Raw genomic sequence first — 17244 nt, 5'->3', positions numbered from 1 at the left:
TGTCTGCGGGGGACCATTAGAAGCCCCAGGTAAGTTCAACTCATTTTCCCCCGACCCCCCCTACAGTATCCCTTTAAGTGGTTAAAGCTGTGCATGCAACCTAATGCAAGTTGATGCAAAAGAGAATTATTATTGAGCTATGTGGGAACTGTAAGGTCTGGAACCTACTAGAAGTACATTAATAAGCCATTACTAAGTGCTTGTGATTTGAGAAGCTCTTGCAAATGTAATACTATGGGTGTGATCCCACTTGAGCGATATGATTTTATAAAAATCCCCATAGCATTGCATTAGCAAGAGTTTTACAAATCATTAACGCTTAGAAAAGGCTGCTAGTGAGTTTGAGCCCATATGGTTGCTCTCTAACCACCTCCAATGAAGATAGAAGTTCTTTCGAAAAAAAAGAATCTGGTGAAACCTGATTAACTATTATGACCCACAACTCATTGGAGTGTGTAAGGGACTACAATGGTCCTAAAAGCCCCCTTACTAAGATGTTAAGCAAAACAAAAGTCTGCTTTCTTAAAACAGCAAGAATTTGCAATAATTCAGGTTGGAGTGAGCTTGAGATGTCTCCCAGGGCATCACTGCTGAATATATGCAAATTATCCATTGTACCCTTAGAAGCTAAACACACCTCCAGAACCGCTGGAATGCAATGATGTGTCAACTTGTTAATTTGTACAGAGCCATAATAATCCAACATGCATACAGACTGTTTCGGATTGTTTGATCCTCATCAGTGCATGGCATGGATTAATTTGGCTCTATGCAGTAGGGCTTGTAACACCGAGAGGTACAGACTAACCAGCAAGCTCATGATGACCCAGAACTCATTGGAGTGTGTAAGGGTACAATGGTTAATTTGCATATATTCAGCAGTGATGCCCTGGGAGACATCTCACTCCAACCTGATTTATTGCAAATTCTTTCTGTTTTAAGAAAGCAAACTTTTGTGTTTCTATTATTAGACAATGTGGAGAAAACCCTGGCAGTGAACTTGCTACCAAGATTAAGCCACCCCTTACATAATTATTTCTTATCACAGGGAAAATGCGCCAGGCTTTTTTTTTGACTATGACACAAACCAGATCTGCCTAAAATAGAACTTAAGGGGCATGTTTATAATAATTGATAGGAGTGTTCACCATCCAAAATAAAAACAAAATTAAACTGTCTGGTTTCACTGAGTGCAAGCCCTTTCTACAAAGGAGCTAGGTAATTTTTTTCTTTTTTTTTTTCCTCAGGAGTATGGTGGCGAAGTGGTTAGTGCTCTCGCCTTGCAGCGATGGGTCCCCAGTTTGAATCCCAGGCAGGTCAACATCTCCAAGGAGTTTGCATGTTCTACCCTGCGTGTGTTTCCTCCCACATCCCCAAAAACATATAAGTTAATTGGCTTCCCCCTGAAGTGGCACTAGACTATGATACATGCACTACACAATACATACATACATATGACTATGGTTGGAATTTAATTGTAAGCCCCTCTGAGGGACAGTTAGTGACAAGACTCTACAACGCTGCGTAATATGTCGATGCTATTTAAATACTTAAATAATAAATGAGCAGGGGAAAATGTTCTGCACTCATTGGTCAGCTAGGAACCAATGGGTTAGATACTCTTCTGTTGCTGAGATACTCTCCTGGTGCACTTCACCTGGCCTTATATAAATGTGTTAAGGATAGTATGTGACCTTCAAAGAATTAAAATGTAATCCTCTTGCTTTCAAATGGAAGCACTGTGATTAGATAAAAGACTAAAGGGGCATACACACATCTAGTTTTGATTGGCCAGTGATTTTCCAACTTTACCTCTTCTATGCAGTACGAGGGCCAACAGATTCTGAATACTATGAACATAATGTGTAGCTATACTCTCATAATACATGGAGATGGTAAAATTGGTCAATCAAAGTGGCCAATCAAAATTGTGTGGATGCATCCGAAAGCCACCATCCCTGTTCCGTTAACCACTACCCACCCCTTTAAAACATCCTGTCTGTCCCTCTTAACGCACAGGACGTTTTAAAACATCCTCCCTCCCCCTTTGATGCTACCGTCCCTGAATGATCGCCCCCCCCATTCTTTTTCTTATTATTCCTGCTAAGAAAATTCTTAGCATAATGTACCACCCAAATAAAGCCTATAAAAATAATCATTTTGTTGTGACATGTAGTAATAAAGTTATTGGTGAATGAAAGGGAGGAGCGTTGAGAGGTAAAAATTGCTCTACTCTGTTAGGCTAAAAACCCCTTGGGGGTGAAGTGGTTAAAGCTCTGTCTGTATATCCTCCTCCCCTGTCCCCAGCCTGTGCTGCTCTAAGCTCTAAATTCTAAGTAGCTTTGATTCAGTATCAAATCACAAATTGTCATTTGGTTCAACAGATTAATGTCAGCATGTATATTTTAGCCAACTGATTTGTAATTCTGATCTGTGAATAAAATAATGCAGATAGACCAAGTCTGGATCCCTAACCTCTGACAAAGTGGTGTGCAAGTGAGTAGGGAGGCTGGCTGGTATCTTACTATTTTGGCAGTTAAACTGCTGTTAAGGAAATGCTGTTGAAAACAAAGAAAACTGAGAGAATTCCCCATGAGGAGATGGACTGGCCCAAAACCTGTCCTTTCTGTCCGATTTTAACTGCCTACTTTTTTTTCGCAATAGTGGTCCATTAATAATTTAGCTACTGGCTTGGGTTGGATCAAACATTTTCACTTCCTGGGCCAGTGGAAATTTGCTACTTAGAATAGTTTGCCCATCACCATTAAAGGGAACCTAAACTCAGAAGGATATGGACTTTTCCTTTTAAAATAATACCAGTTGCCTGACTCTCCTTCTGATCCTGTATATCTAATACTTTTAGCCACAGCCCCTCAACATGCATGCAGATCAGGTGCTCTGAATGAAGTCAGACTGGATTAGCTGCATGCTAGTTGCAGGTGTGTGATTCAGCCACTACTGCATCCAAAGAGATTTGTTTAAAAGGAAAAATCCACATCCCTCTCAGTTTAGGTTCCCTTTAAACAGCTTGTTAAGTGGAGCAGAGCATGATGTTCTTTATATGACTATACATTTGCTGGATCCAAGTGATTGGCATGTCAGGGTCTGTAGAGCTTCTACAGAATCAATCCGTTTTAGACAGCTTAAAGAACAACTCCTGTGAATGTAATGTAATGAAAAAAAGTGCATCGTTTCGTGTAAACAAAATTGGTAAATGTGTTGGTAAAAATATAAAGTGCATGGTAACCAATGCTCGGAGCCTTGCAAATAAAATAGACGATCTAGAGTTCATTCTGAATGACAAAGGCTATGACATTGTGGGAATAACCGAGACATGGATGGATGAAAGCCATGACTGGATAGCTAATTTAAAAGGATACAATGTGTTTAGGAGGGATAGAACAGGGAAAAAAGGTGGAGGGGTTTGTCTCTTTGTTAAGAATTCTTTTACAGCTGTCCTCAACGATGAGATGGAGGAAGATTGCGAAGATGTGGAGTCCGTTTGGGTAAATATTCATGGTGGAAATAAAAGTTGCCAATTGCTTATTGGGGTATGCTACAGACCACCTCTTATTAATGAAGCTGCAGAACTGCGATTACTACAGCAGATTGAAAAAGCTGCAAGTAAAAACGAGGTCATAATTATGGGCGACTTCAACTTTCCAGACATTGACTGGGGTATTGAGGCTACCCATTCTGGTAAAAGCAGCAGATTTCTGGCAGCACTACAGGACAATTACTTGACTCAAATGGTAACGGAACCAACTAGGGGGAATGCGTTACTGGATCTGATCATTTCTAATAGACCAGATAATGTATCAAATGTGCAGGTTCAAGAACATTTGGGAAATAGTGATCACAACATGATAACGTTTGATCTGGTGACTGATAGGCCACGGGGCAGCGGGACCACTAAAACTATGAATTTTAGAAAAGCAAAGTTCAATCAAATTAGGCAGGCACTAAGTTTGGTGAACTGGGATAATGTACTACAAGGGGACGACACTGAAGGGAAATGGCAAGCTTTTAAACGTATTCTCAATCAATATTGTAGTATGTATATCCCATATGGAAACAAAATGTCTAGGAATAAAAAAAGGCCTCTATGGATGAATAGAAAGGTTAGGGATAAAATGAAGAGGAAAAAGAATGCCTATAAGGTCCTAAAACAGGAGAGGACTGAGGCTGCACTAAGCAATTATAAGGAGTGCAATAAAAATTGTAAAAAAGAAATTAGGCTGGCAAAGATCGAAGCTGAAAATCAAATCGCTAGGGATATCAAATCTAACCCAAAAAAGTTTTACAAGTACATCAACTCTAAAAAAAGAAAGGTTGACTGTATAGGAATCCTAAAGGATGAGGGTGGGAACTCAATGGTGGACGACCAAGGTAAGGCAGAGTTATTAAATGCTTTCTTTGCTTCTGTCTTCACAAAGGAAACAGCACTGTTGCAAATTACAGAGGCAGAAGAGTCTCAATCTTCTAACTGTAATATTAAATACTTAACGCAGGAAGAAGTAAAGGCAAGACTAAATAAATTAAAAATAGACAAGGTACCTGGCCCGGATGGCATGCATCCTCGGGTCCTAAGAGAATTAAGTTCAGTTATAGCTAAGCCCCTTTATCTTATCTTTTGTGACTCTCTTGCAACTAGCAGAGTCCCAGTGGATTGGCGTACAGCCCACGTTTTCCCATTATTTAAGAAGGGCAAAAAATCAGATCCAGGAAATTATAGACCTGTAAGCTTAACATCAGTTGTATGCAAACTATTTGAGGGGTTACTAAGAGATACTATACATGACTTCATAGTAGAAAATAATCTTATTTCTCAGCATCAACATGGGTTTACTAAAGACAGGTCCTGTTTGACTAACATGCTCAGCTTTTATGAGGTAGTGAATGCTAATATGGATATTGGGAATGCTGTAGATGTGATATACTTGGACTTTGCAAAGGCCTTCGACACTGTTCCCCACAGAAGTCTGGTGCAAAAGTTGAGGATGCAAGGACTGGGGAAGAGTTTGTGTGCATGGATAGGGAACTGGCTAATGGACAGAAAACAAAGAGTTGTGGTCAATGGATCGTACTCAAAATGGGAGACTGTTAGCAGTGGGGTCCCACAGGGGTCTGTACTGGGTCCAGTGCTCTTCAATTTATTTATTAATGACCTAGTAGATGCAGTAGTGAGCAATGTTGCTATTTTTGCAGATGATACAAAATTGTGCAGAATCATCAACTCTCAGGAAGATAGTGTCATATTGCAACAGGATCTGGATAGGATGGCTATATGGGCACATACATGGCAGATGAAATTCAATGTTGACAAATGTAAAGTCATGCATTTTGGTCCTACCAATGGTCTAGCACCATACAAAATAAATGGGATACAGTTGGGAACATCAAACTTGGAGAAGGACTTAGGAGTACTCATCGACAACAAGTTAAATAATCGTACTCAATGCCAAGCCGCTGCAGCTAAAGCGAACAAAATTTTGGGATGCATTAAAAGGGAAATAAAAACTCGAGATGCTAGCATAATATTGCCCCTGTTTAACTCTCTAGTAAGGCCACATCTGGAATATGGAATTCAGTTCTGGGCACCACATTACAAAAAAGATATTGCAGTTTTAGAGCAGGTGCAGAGACGAGCTACAAAATTGATACGTGGGATGGAAGGTCTCGCTTACCAAGAAAGGTTAGATAAACTGGGTTTATTTAGTCTAGAGAAAAGACGCCTTAGAGGAGATCTAATTAACATGTATAAATACATTAGAGGGCAATATAATAGCTTGGCGGATGAGCTTTTTGTCCCTAGGCCTTCTCAAAGGACTAGAGGACATGAGCTGCGCATGGAGGAAAAACGTTTTAGCCATTTATTTAGGAAAGGGTTCTTTACAGTAAGAGTGGTTAAGATGTGGAATGCATTGCCACAGGAAGTCGTTATGGCAAACTCTATACCTGCATTTAAAGGGGGCTTAGATGCTTTCCTTGCGTTGAAAGACATCCATGGCTACAATTACTAGGTTATGCCTAATGATGTTGATCCAGGGATTTTATCTGATTGCCATCTGGAGTCAGGAAGGAATTTTTCCCATTTGGGGCTAATTGGACCATGCCTGGTGGGGTTTTTTTCGCCTTCCTCTGGATCAACAGGGGTATGTGGGGGACGGGCTGGAGTTGTACTTTGTACTGGTTGAACTCGATGGACGTATGTCTTTTTTCAGCCAAAATAACTATGTAACTATGTAACTATGTTTTTACAATAATTTATAAATGATTTAGTAACATTTTTCCTCTCTCTGATTTACATTCGGACATTTATCACATGGCGACATCTTTACTGCTGGCAGGTGATATCTGTGGAAAGAGATGATGCATTTTTGGCAGCTAGAAACAGCTGTAATTTCCAACAATGCAACAAGGCTCCCACAGTGTGAGATCAGCACCCTGGTGCTGACATCACACGGTGGGAGGGGTTTCACCACAGTATCAGTCATACAGACCCTCCTGATGATCCCCCTGAGAAAAGGTAAAGATTTCTCATGGGAAAGGGGGCATCAGCTTCTGATTGGGATGAAGTTTAATCCTTGGTTACGGTTCCTCTTCAACAATCAAAAGTATAATTGGGTATGGCAGTTGGGTGGAAAACAGCTGGGAATTGATGGCCACATAGCTTTCAATGGCATCTAGTGAGTGCATCGGTTTGAGCAATCCATCAGATTTCTGCTGAAATCTAATCAAGATCTAGTGATGTGAAATGGTTACTTGGACCTTTCTATTGGAGTTAACACATTTTTTACATTTTTTTGTATATGGTGTTGGCCTTTCCTCTGCCATAACTAAGCTAATTTTTGTGAGGTTTGTACAAAAGAAAAAGGCCATGCTTCTCTCGGGAGGTGGAGGGATCCTCCAGAGTCTTCCCTGTCCTCCTTCACCAAGCTGCAGTATTCACGAGCAGAGACCCCCAAATCATGACTGCACCTGTGCAGTAGCATGGACCCGCTCGGGTTTTGCTGGAAATAGCCGAGCCCGATCAGGCCTGTGCTTGCACATGCCCAGTAACACGGACCAGATGGAAAATCGCTGGTAAAGTACCCATTTGGGACCCTTCCTCAACCCCCCCCCCCAAAAAAAAAGTGCACTTTAAATGTATTTTCAATAAAGCTGGCATAAGATAAGAAACCTGGTTTCTTTTGAAATGTTACCCTCCAGTTCGAGAAAATTTTAATACTTTCACAGGTTGCCTTGAGTGTTTTTTACAACACTGGCAGTTTAGCACAACTGTGTGTTCAGGTGGGATTCTCTCCCCATCAGAATCCCTAACTTAAATACTGCAAAATATGGTCAGTTAATTTGTATTACTTGTCAGGAAGATACATGGTAGGGAGGCTGATTCACTAAATGCACACAGTAAAGTCTTCCTTACACAGTCAGCCAGTAGTTAACTAAACATTAGAACCACAACAGTCCTTGGCCCATATGCAAATCACTTTCTCTCCTGAGATTTTTCTCCTAAGTGATATTTTTACAACTTGTCATAAAATGCATTTTAATTCACCAGCAAGCAAGAAAATACTCAAAATAAAATTGCTAGTACTTTTTCAACAACTTTTGTGTACTTTTTTTAATTGTAAAATGCTGAAAAAATTCTAAAATGCCCTTTATTCCCATGAAGCCCTAACCTTTCTGCCACTCTTCCTCCTTTTCTTGTTGCTAAGGCAAAATTATGTACTTTTCCATTACTCATGGATTAATTGTATTTGCTATCATTGCAGCTGATAAGGAGAACTCCTTGTTTATATACGACCCAGGTCATATTGGGGGTAGTATAAAGGGTCATTATTTATTACAATATGATTTGTTCACATTTATTAGATTTTTTAAGTTATCCCTGTTCATTTTTACATAAGGTCAGTCTGCGTTATATTATATCCATAGTTAAAAGAAACATGAGATGAAATTTACTAATGCATTTGTACTTACATGGGGCTTCCTTCAGCCCCCTTTAGGCCGTTTGCTCCCTTGATGTCCTACCTGGCCTCTCCGATTGTCTGCTGGCCGGCCCGGCCTCTCCCTCCAGTCCGCTCAGTCCTGCTGTACTGCACAAGCGTATAAATGCTTTAGTAAATTTCATCTCGGGTACACTTTAAAACTACGCCATACTCGTGGCTGCCTAAGTTTTATGCGGCATAGTTTTTAACACCGCCCGATCCTGCACAGGATAAAATAGTGTGTCCCTGCCGCCACAGATGTCAGCTGTCTAAAAATGACTTTTTTTTTTAGATATCCCACGCTTTTATTTTATATTTAAATCTAGTTTTAATTTTTTACTGTTTCATATATCAGAGCCCAAATCTATGAATTATTGACCCTGTGTATCTCTTTCCTGCTTTCAGAAGCCATTTACTGACAGGAAAGTGTTTTATGGCTGTAGTTACTTATCAGTGAGGGTTATGCTATAGTCTGACCCTGTCCTGACCCGGACAGAAACTGTCACTTGCATACTTGATGTTTAACTCTCAGGCAGAGAAAGAAAAAAAGGAACATAGCCTAGTTATTTGTGTGCTTGGCACTGTACATAAACATGTCTATCTCATCATGTCACATGTCACCTCGGTTGTCCTTTAAAGGGACCAAAATAGTTTGTCCGAAAGGAGTTAAACAAAACTCACAGTGGAGCGTAAGGTTTACTATGAGGCTATATGGTCAGTACTGAACTCTGGCACACATGATGGGCATTGCAGTGCTGTCCTTGTATAATTGCTTTCATGCAATATATGCATAGAAGCATAATTTTAAACTTGATCTTAGTAAATTAAGTGGTACATTTCTATCACAGGTTTCAGCATTTAATTGGTTCTGTTAACAGCTTATACTTCACATACTTCACATGCTTGAATTTCTTGGGTATCTTAAATTATGTTTTCACTTCTGGTGGTTAATTCATTTATAACTCTAGCTGAATAATACTGAGGTTTCTCTGAGCCGCCAGAAGATCCCAATTTAACTAAATCCCACCTGCAGGCAACTTCAAGAAATCGATCTTCTCAAATGTGTGTTTTAAAATTGCAGCGTGTAATCACTGTTCATTTAACTATTGCCTGTTAATTTTGTATATTTTTAATGTTTTATAACAAAAAATAAAGTGAATTGACCCATTTCAGGATTGTTTGCTGTTTTCACAATGGTTTGCCGTTTTTGTCTCTCAGATAATTAAATTAACTTATCAGGTTTTTTAAGTATGCAACTCTCCACTTTAATATTAATGAGGGCAGCTAATTCTGCTAGTTTTGCCAAGTGGGTGGGGCACTGAGATTCAGTAGGCAAAAGTTGATGCCAATGTACCTGTTGTCTACAACGAAAAAAAATACAGGTTTCCTTTGACAAAACAACTAAAACACAAGAGTGTCCACTGTTACTGAAAAATATAACTTTTAATGAAATAAAGGAAATACCCAGACACTTGTACAGGTAGTCTACTTTGTCCAGCCAATAAACAGTCTGTATAATTTATACCTTGGACCTCAACTGGTCCACCGGGGAAAAAAAATGAGCAGATACATTCCAACTAACACATACAAAATCCCAAATTTAGTAGTGTCTATGTATTAAAAAACCTCAATGTGGTCCTTAATACAGTGCTTAGGCCTGGTTGCTAAACTGACTGCAAGGAAACTGCTATATAAAACCATTGATTGTTAAACCGTTATAGTTAGGAGAACTTAAAAAGATGTACTAGTTTTCAAAGTAATGCTGGATTTGATTAAAAAAAAAACAGCTACATACAAAATAAATATGTTGCTCTGTGATTTTTTTTTTTGTTGTTGTTTTGATTTGTTTTCTGTTCACCTTTTACCTCCTCCCAGTTTCTATAAGTGACCCACTTCCTAGGGACTCTCTTCACGGCTTCAACTAGAGTGAGACTGTCCCAACTCCTTCCCCACCCTTTTTTTTGGGGGGGGGGGGGGGAGCAGCAACCCCTGCACCTCTACCGCAAGGCCAAATGGGGGAGGTACTTCCTCACATGTTATGAGTGGTTGCTGTTAAAGACCACAAGGGCCTATCCTTGATTGGGTTAATTGCTCAGTCAGAAACTCGGTCGCACTGTCACTGCGCACAGATGCCCATATGTGCTCGCAATCTATGAACCGACTAGCCGAGAGGCGCATTCTGACTCCAAAGGATTCACCACACACATACAATTCAAATGCTTGCAACCACGTGCGAGTCAGCGCACGACTGTAACTATATTAACACACTGAGAACGCTTAATTAATCCTTAGCAGTATGCAGAGATCGGTGCCAGATCTGTCTATCTGTGCCCGATTCCAGCATACGGGTTGTAGATACAAAATACTATAGAACACAAGGTACCGCTTTCGGAGGAGCAAGTACGATTGTGTATGTGCAGGAATAGGTCATAACCATTAAAACGATATTTAAACGTTTTAATAAAAAAAAATCATTACACACTTATATACAGGTCCTAAAAAAATTAGCATATTGTGATAAAGTTCATTATTTTCTGTAATGTACTGATAAACATTAGACTTTCATATATTTTAGATTCATTACACACAACTGAAGTAGTTCAAGCCTTTTATTGTTTTAAAGAGACTCTGAAGCGAGAATAAATCTCGCTTCAGAGCTCATAGTTAGCAGGGGCATGTGTGCCCTTGCTAAACCGCCGCTATCGCGCCGCTAAACGGGGGTCCCTTCACCCCATAAACCCCCACTGCAACACTTGGTCGCTCCTGGAGGCAGGGCTAACGGCTGCAGCCCTGCCTCCAGTCGCGTCTATCAGCGGCGCATCGCTGCCTCTCCCCAGCCCCTCTCAGTGAAGGAAGACAGAGGGGCGGGGGAGAGGCGGAGATACGCGCTGACAGACGCGCGTGGGGCAGGGCTGCGGCGGTTAGCCCTGCCCCAACCAGGAAGCGCTCCCCCGCTGCACGGAGGGGGATTTGGAGGTGAAGGGACCCTCGTTAAGCCGCGGGATAGCGGCGGTTTAGCAGGGGCACACATGCCCCTGCTATCTATGAGGTCTGAAGCGAGATTTATTCTCACTTCAGACTCTCTTTAATATTGATGATTTTGGCATACAGCTCATGAAAACCCAAAATTCCTATCTCAAAAAATTAGCATATCATGAAAAGGTTCTTGTAACAACTGCTGGCATGGCGGCTGCGGACACGCAGGGTGTTTCCGCAGCCGCCTTTCTTCCCTGTACTCAGGCCTCATCCGTTCCGTCGGCGTCTAGCACGCCGGGAACGGTGCTGTCTCCTGCTCATTGGGTCTCTGTCTTGCGCGGGTGCACGCTGAGACAGGACCTTTATGCGGGCAGAAAGCGCGTCAGCTGACCTGCTGGTCGGCTGACGTCAGAGGTGACTCTCGCCGCTCGGATTGGCTGATTCCGAGGTGGGAGTGCCTGAGAGCCTTCCTCTGCTTCATAAGCCTTTGTTTCTCATTCGTAAGTTGTCTCCTGTCGTGAATACTTTGTGTTAGCACTCAGACCTTAGACTAGTATCCGCTGTGCTTTGATCTGGGAGGAAATCAGGGATTTCACACAAGACTAAGACTATTGTCATATTGTTATTATTGATTACCTGTGTATGATTCTGGCTATACTCTGACCTTGCATTTGCTTATCATTTCTGTACCTCTGCCTATCTGACTAGTTGCTGAACCTCTGCCTGATTACGCACTACTCTTCTGCCTTACGATTCTGTACTGATATACCTCTCTGTTGCCGAACCTTGCCTGCCTGACCTTTCTACTCACCAGTGGGCCCTTGCCACTGGTGAGGTGTTATTTATATACCCACCAGCTCCTCTGGTGAGGTTAATAAAACAGAGAAACCGAGAGCCCAATATAGTGTAGTATGTATTGGATCAGGGAGAATTAGTGTGGAGTAAGTATTATACTTACAAACATGGGTTACCGTTTAGGCAACCACTTTATAGGCAGGTGGGGAGATTAGACCTGTCCCCACTCAGGATTAAGATGTCGCTCTCTAAAGAAGGAAAGGAGGGTTTGTCACCCTTCCAACCACCAAGGGTGGATATCTTGACAAGTAGATGTACAGAGGCGCCAAAAGGATAAAATATGCTGCAGAGGCGCTATTCGTGACCTTGAGACTGTACTGTGTACTCCTGTCTGTTTATTGCCTGAGGAAGCGGGTATATACCCGTGAAACGCGTTGCGGTTCTGTTCATGGAGTATGTGAATAAATTGTCTTTATCTTAAGTGACAGCATCGAGTCTATTTCTGAGTGGCCGGTCCACCGCCGCCACCCGAATATTTTAAACATTTTAGCATATTTTATCCTTTTGGCGCCTCTGTACATCTACTTGTCCTCTGGTGAGGTGTCACTAATCTTTCCTTACAGTGACTGATACCTTACCAGCTCCTCTGGAAAGGTCTGTCTAAACTATATAGTCACTTACACTGTTAGTACCTTTCCAGCCCATCTGGATAGGTCTGGTTAAACTAGAAAGTCACTTATACTGCTAATACCTTGCTAGCTCCTCTGGTAAGGACTAGTTATACTCTTTCTGTAGTCTCACTGTTAGTACCTTTCCAGCTCCTCTGGAAAGGTCTGGTCAAATTATACAGTCTCTTGTACGGATAGTACCTTACCAGCTCCTCTGGTAAGGTCTAGCAAAACTATTGAGTTACGGTTGCACCAAGCATTATTCACACAGCATCCTTGCTAACTATATCAGTATTATTGGTGATTCTGCAGATCACCACATAATCAGGTATAGTGTCTGCATTATTGGTGATACTGCAGATAACCTAATAATCAGACATCTGAGTTGCTACACACAACCGTTAGAGTTCTCTAAACGAGCTATTAACCTAATCATCTGAATCAACCTATTAACTGTAAACCACCAACAGTAGATGCCTGGAGAACTAGTGTGTTGGGTCCCCTGGACCTGTAACTGGCCGGTGCCCTGTCTCAGCCGGATTGCTCCTACGGCTTCGGAAAATTACCAATAAATGCAAGAGACGGCACACAAATGGCTGCAATGATTTTGCTGTATTCGGAACAAGTGCACACTACATGTTACGGATATTACATCCTTCCTCAGGTGTATAACAACAAATGAAGATACAAACAGCATTATATATGTTCAAGGCGAGCCACCACACCCAAACTGTTTGGCTCCGCCCATTCCCTTTAACCCATTGTTCAGTGTCCATACATAAACAACATCTTCACGGTCATAGGGCACTCCAGATCGGCTACCCATAAAAAATAAAACAAAACTGACCGTAATCCAGGCACTTCCTGCAATGGACTGCCACTGACCACCTAAAAAAAGACATGCAATCAATAACATGTGTAAATACCAGCAACAATAAAAGAAGTACACGTCATATTAGAGGCAACACACATCATATTAGAACCAGTAGATTTAACTGTGTATACAGCTTTGAACCAACATTATACAAAGCATTTGAGAGGCAACCTCTCGTTCATGCCTCTCGGGGCTACCACATCAAGCTTATGGATCCATCTGGACTCCTTCTGTTTTAAACTTTTTTTCCATATCACCTCCTCTGCTGGATGGATTCATGGATTCCAGAACGCATCATCTCAGTGTGCTCCTGTATCCTGGTCCTAACGGGTCTAGTGGTCTCGCCCACATACATAATTTTGCGTCCTGTATCTGCTATCAGGAGGGGCAGAACAATCCAAGACAGTGTAAGACACACCGATACTGCCCCTATACATAATGAGGTGAGCATGGGCAAAGAGGGGACACATCCGTGCCTCAATTGTAATGTATGTAATGGCATTATTAAAGGAGAAGCAGTTTGTCACCCACATACAGGACGCAAAATTTAGATTAAGGGGAGACACTACTGTTCCACACCCTGGGTGGTTTATGGGCTCAAATGCCCATGCGGGCTTATGTATGTGGGCGAGACCACTAGACCCGTTAGGACCAGGATACAGGAGCACAAAAGAGCCATTAGCAAATACGCTGAGGGCGAACGCAAAGGCTATGACACCTCAGTTGCGAGGCACTTTGCCGCTATTGGGCACGGTGCAGCGCAACTGAGATGGTGCGTTCTGGAATCCATGAATCCATCCAGCAGAGGAGGTGATATGGAAAAAAGTTTAAAACAGAAGGAGTCCAGATGGATCCATAACCTTGATGTTGTAGCCCCGAGAGGCATGAACGAGAGGTTGCCTCTCAAATGCTTTGTATAATGTTGGTTCAAAGCTGTATACACAGTTAAATCTACTGGTTCTAATATGATGTGTGTTGCCTCTAATATGACGTGTACTTCTTTTATTGTTGCTGGTATTTACACATGTTATTGATTGCATGTCTTTTTTTAGGTGGTCAGTGGCAGTCCATTGCAGGAAGTGCCTGGATTACGGTCAGTTTTGTTTTATTTTTTATGGGTAGCCGATCTGGAGTGCCCTATGACCGTGAAGATGTTGTTTATGTATGGACACTGAACAATGGGTTAAAGGGAATGGGCGGAGCCAAACAGTTTGGGTGTGTTGGCTCGCCTTGAACATATATAATGCTGTTTGTATCTTCATTTGTTGTTATACACCTGAGGAAGGATGTAATATCCGTAACATGTAGTGTGCACTTGTTCCGAATACAGCAAAATCATTGCAGCCATTTGTGTGCCGTCTCTATTAACTGTAAACACCTGCAAAAGATTCCTGAGGCTTTTAAAAACTCCCAGCCTAGTTCGTTACTCAAAACCGCAATCATGGGTAATACTGACAACCTGACTGCTGTCCAGAAGGCCATCATTGACACCCTCAAGCAAGAGGGTAAGACACGGAAAGAAATTTCTGAACAAATAGGCTGTTCCCAGAGTGCTGTATCAAGGCATCTCTGTGGGAAGGAAAAAGTGTGGCAGAAAATGCTGCACAACGAGAAGAAGTGACCGGACCCTGAGGAAGATTGTGGAGAAGGACCGATTCCAGACCTTGGGGGACCTGCGGAAGCAGTGGACTGAGTGGAGTAGAAACATCCAGAGCCACTGTGTACAGGCATGTGCAGGAAATGGGCAACAGGGGCCGCATTCCCCAGGTCAAGCCACTTTTGAACCAGAAACAGTGGCAGAAGCGCCTGACCTGGGCTACAGAGAAGCAGCACTGGACTGTTGCTCAGTGGTCCAAAGTACTTTTTTCGGATGAAAGCAACTTTTGCATGTCATTCAGAAATCAAGGTGCCAGAGTCTGGAGGAAGACTGGGGAGAGGGAAATGCCAAAATGCCTGAAGTCCAGTGTCAAGTACCCACAGTCAGTGATGGTCTGGGGTGCCATGTCAGCTGCTGGGGGTTGGTCCACTGTGTTTTATCAAGGGCAGGGTCAATGCAGCTAGCTATCAGGAGATTTTGGAGCACTTCATGCTTCCATCTGCTGAAAAGCTTTATGGAGATGAAGATTTCATTTTTCAAGACGACCTGGCACCTGCTCACAGTGCCAAAACCACAGGTAAATGGTTTACTGACCATGGTATTGCTGTGCTCAATTTGCCTGCCAACTCTCCTGACCTGAACCCCATAGAGAATCTGTGGGATATTGTGAAGAGACAGTTGAGAGACGCAAGACCCAACACTCTGAGTGAGCTTAAGGCCGCTATCGAAGCATCCTGGGCCGCCATAACACCTGAGCAGTGCCACAGGCTGATTGCCTCCATGCCACGCCGCATTGAAGCAGTCATTTCTGCAAAAGGATTCCCGACCAAGTATTGAGTGCATAACTGAACATAATTATTTGAAGGTTGACTTTTTTGTTTTAAAAACACTTTTCTTTTATTGGTCGGATGAAATATGCTAATTTTTTTAGATAGGAATTCTGGGTTTTCATGAGCTGTATGCCAAAATCATCAATATTAAAACAATAAAAGGCTTGAACTACTTCAGTTGTGTGTAATGAATCTAAAATATATGAAAGTCTAATGTTTATCAGTACATTACAGAAAATAATGAACTTTATCACAATATGCTAATTTTTTTAGAAGGACCTGTACACTAATTAACATATAAACACAAAGCTTAAAATAAAAGGTAATAACTGAAAGGTTTACTTAGCTGAATGCAGTCTGTGTGGGATACAGTGTGTGTGGGATATTTATTCAAATAAAGTCCAGTTCAAATGCAGGCATTGATATCAAAGTCCTTGAAACAAAGCATATTATGGAAGTCCATGTGCTCTGATCTCCTGGAGAGCACGTGTGTGAAGATCTTTGTTGATGGAATTTTGGAGACAACATGATCGCTGAGGGACCAGATTTTTATAAAATCTGACTTGGTGAGCTGTCTTTTAGTAAAAGAAGGGTGTATTTACCCCTTGGAGGGTGAGAGAGGCAGAGCTTTATACAAGCACAGAATGACACCATTTACCAATAACCTGCGCCATTTTTGTCTGGATTGGCCCACAGCGAATCCGAGGGCAGATTTTTAACCTGCAGCTGATGTTCCATCAGATGACACCAAATATAAGTAGGGTAACGTGCGCTCAGTGAACGCTGAATAATTAGAATTTTTAGAAACCCGGAAAATGTATTTGTTTTCTCTCTGTGATAACCCCATCTCGAGTTATTAATAAATGGGATGTTCCTACTGTCTAAATTCAAGTTTGTGGAGGGAACTTTTTAGAGGGAAGTCTTTTTAAACTGCCTTTGAGGACAATCTCTGGTTACTGATGAAAAGACCATTTATCTCACTTAGGTGTGAATAAGACTCTGCTCTCATTCAGGGTGGGTGGTGGGGAGGAAGCAAAAGAAAAAGAGAAAAAAACAACTTCTAGGTTCATTTAAAAGTGAAGCTGACAGACAGTAGCTTTGCTGGACCATACGGAAATCATTGGCGATTACGCACGACTTTCTGTATCGTTCATGACAGTTGCATCTACAGCAACCCAGTTTTGTGAGTGTAATCTTACACGGTTCTTTCTAATTCTCCAAATACGTATGTTATTACTCAAGATTGGGCTCCTGGTGTCCTTGTGTTTTTTTTCTTGTTTTTTTTTCTTTACAGATCTGAATACAGTGATCACAGGGTCAGGAGCCAATGATATCGGGTCCTGACCGGCTCACGGAGCTCTGCTGTCATACCGACAGCAAAGCGAGTGGGCAGGATCATGCAACGCGGTAATTGAAATATACAGCTTGGCGGGATAAGGGGTAAAAAATGGTGTAGATTTCAATTAGCAAGGCCAGATATTCTTTTGTGTATTTTCACATGCCACTCAGGGGC

This window comes from Hyperolius riggenbachi, chromosome 12 (genome assembly GCF_040937935.1).
Source record: "Hyperolius riggenbachi isolate aHypRig1 chromosome 12, aHypRig1.pri, whole genome shotgun sequence".
Taxonomy (NCBI): domain Eukaryota; kingdom Metazoa; phylum Chordata; class Amphibia; order Anura; family Hyperoliidae; genus Hyperolius; species Hyperolius riggenbachi.
This window is presented reverse-complemented; position numbering follows the sequence as displayed.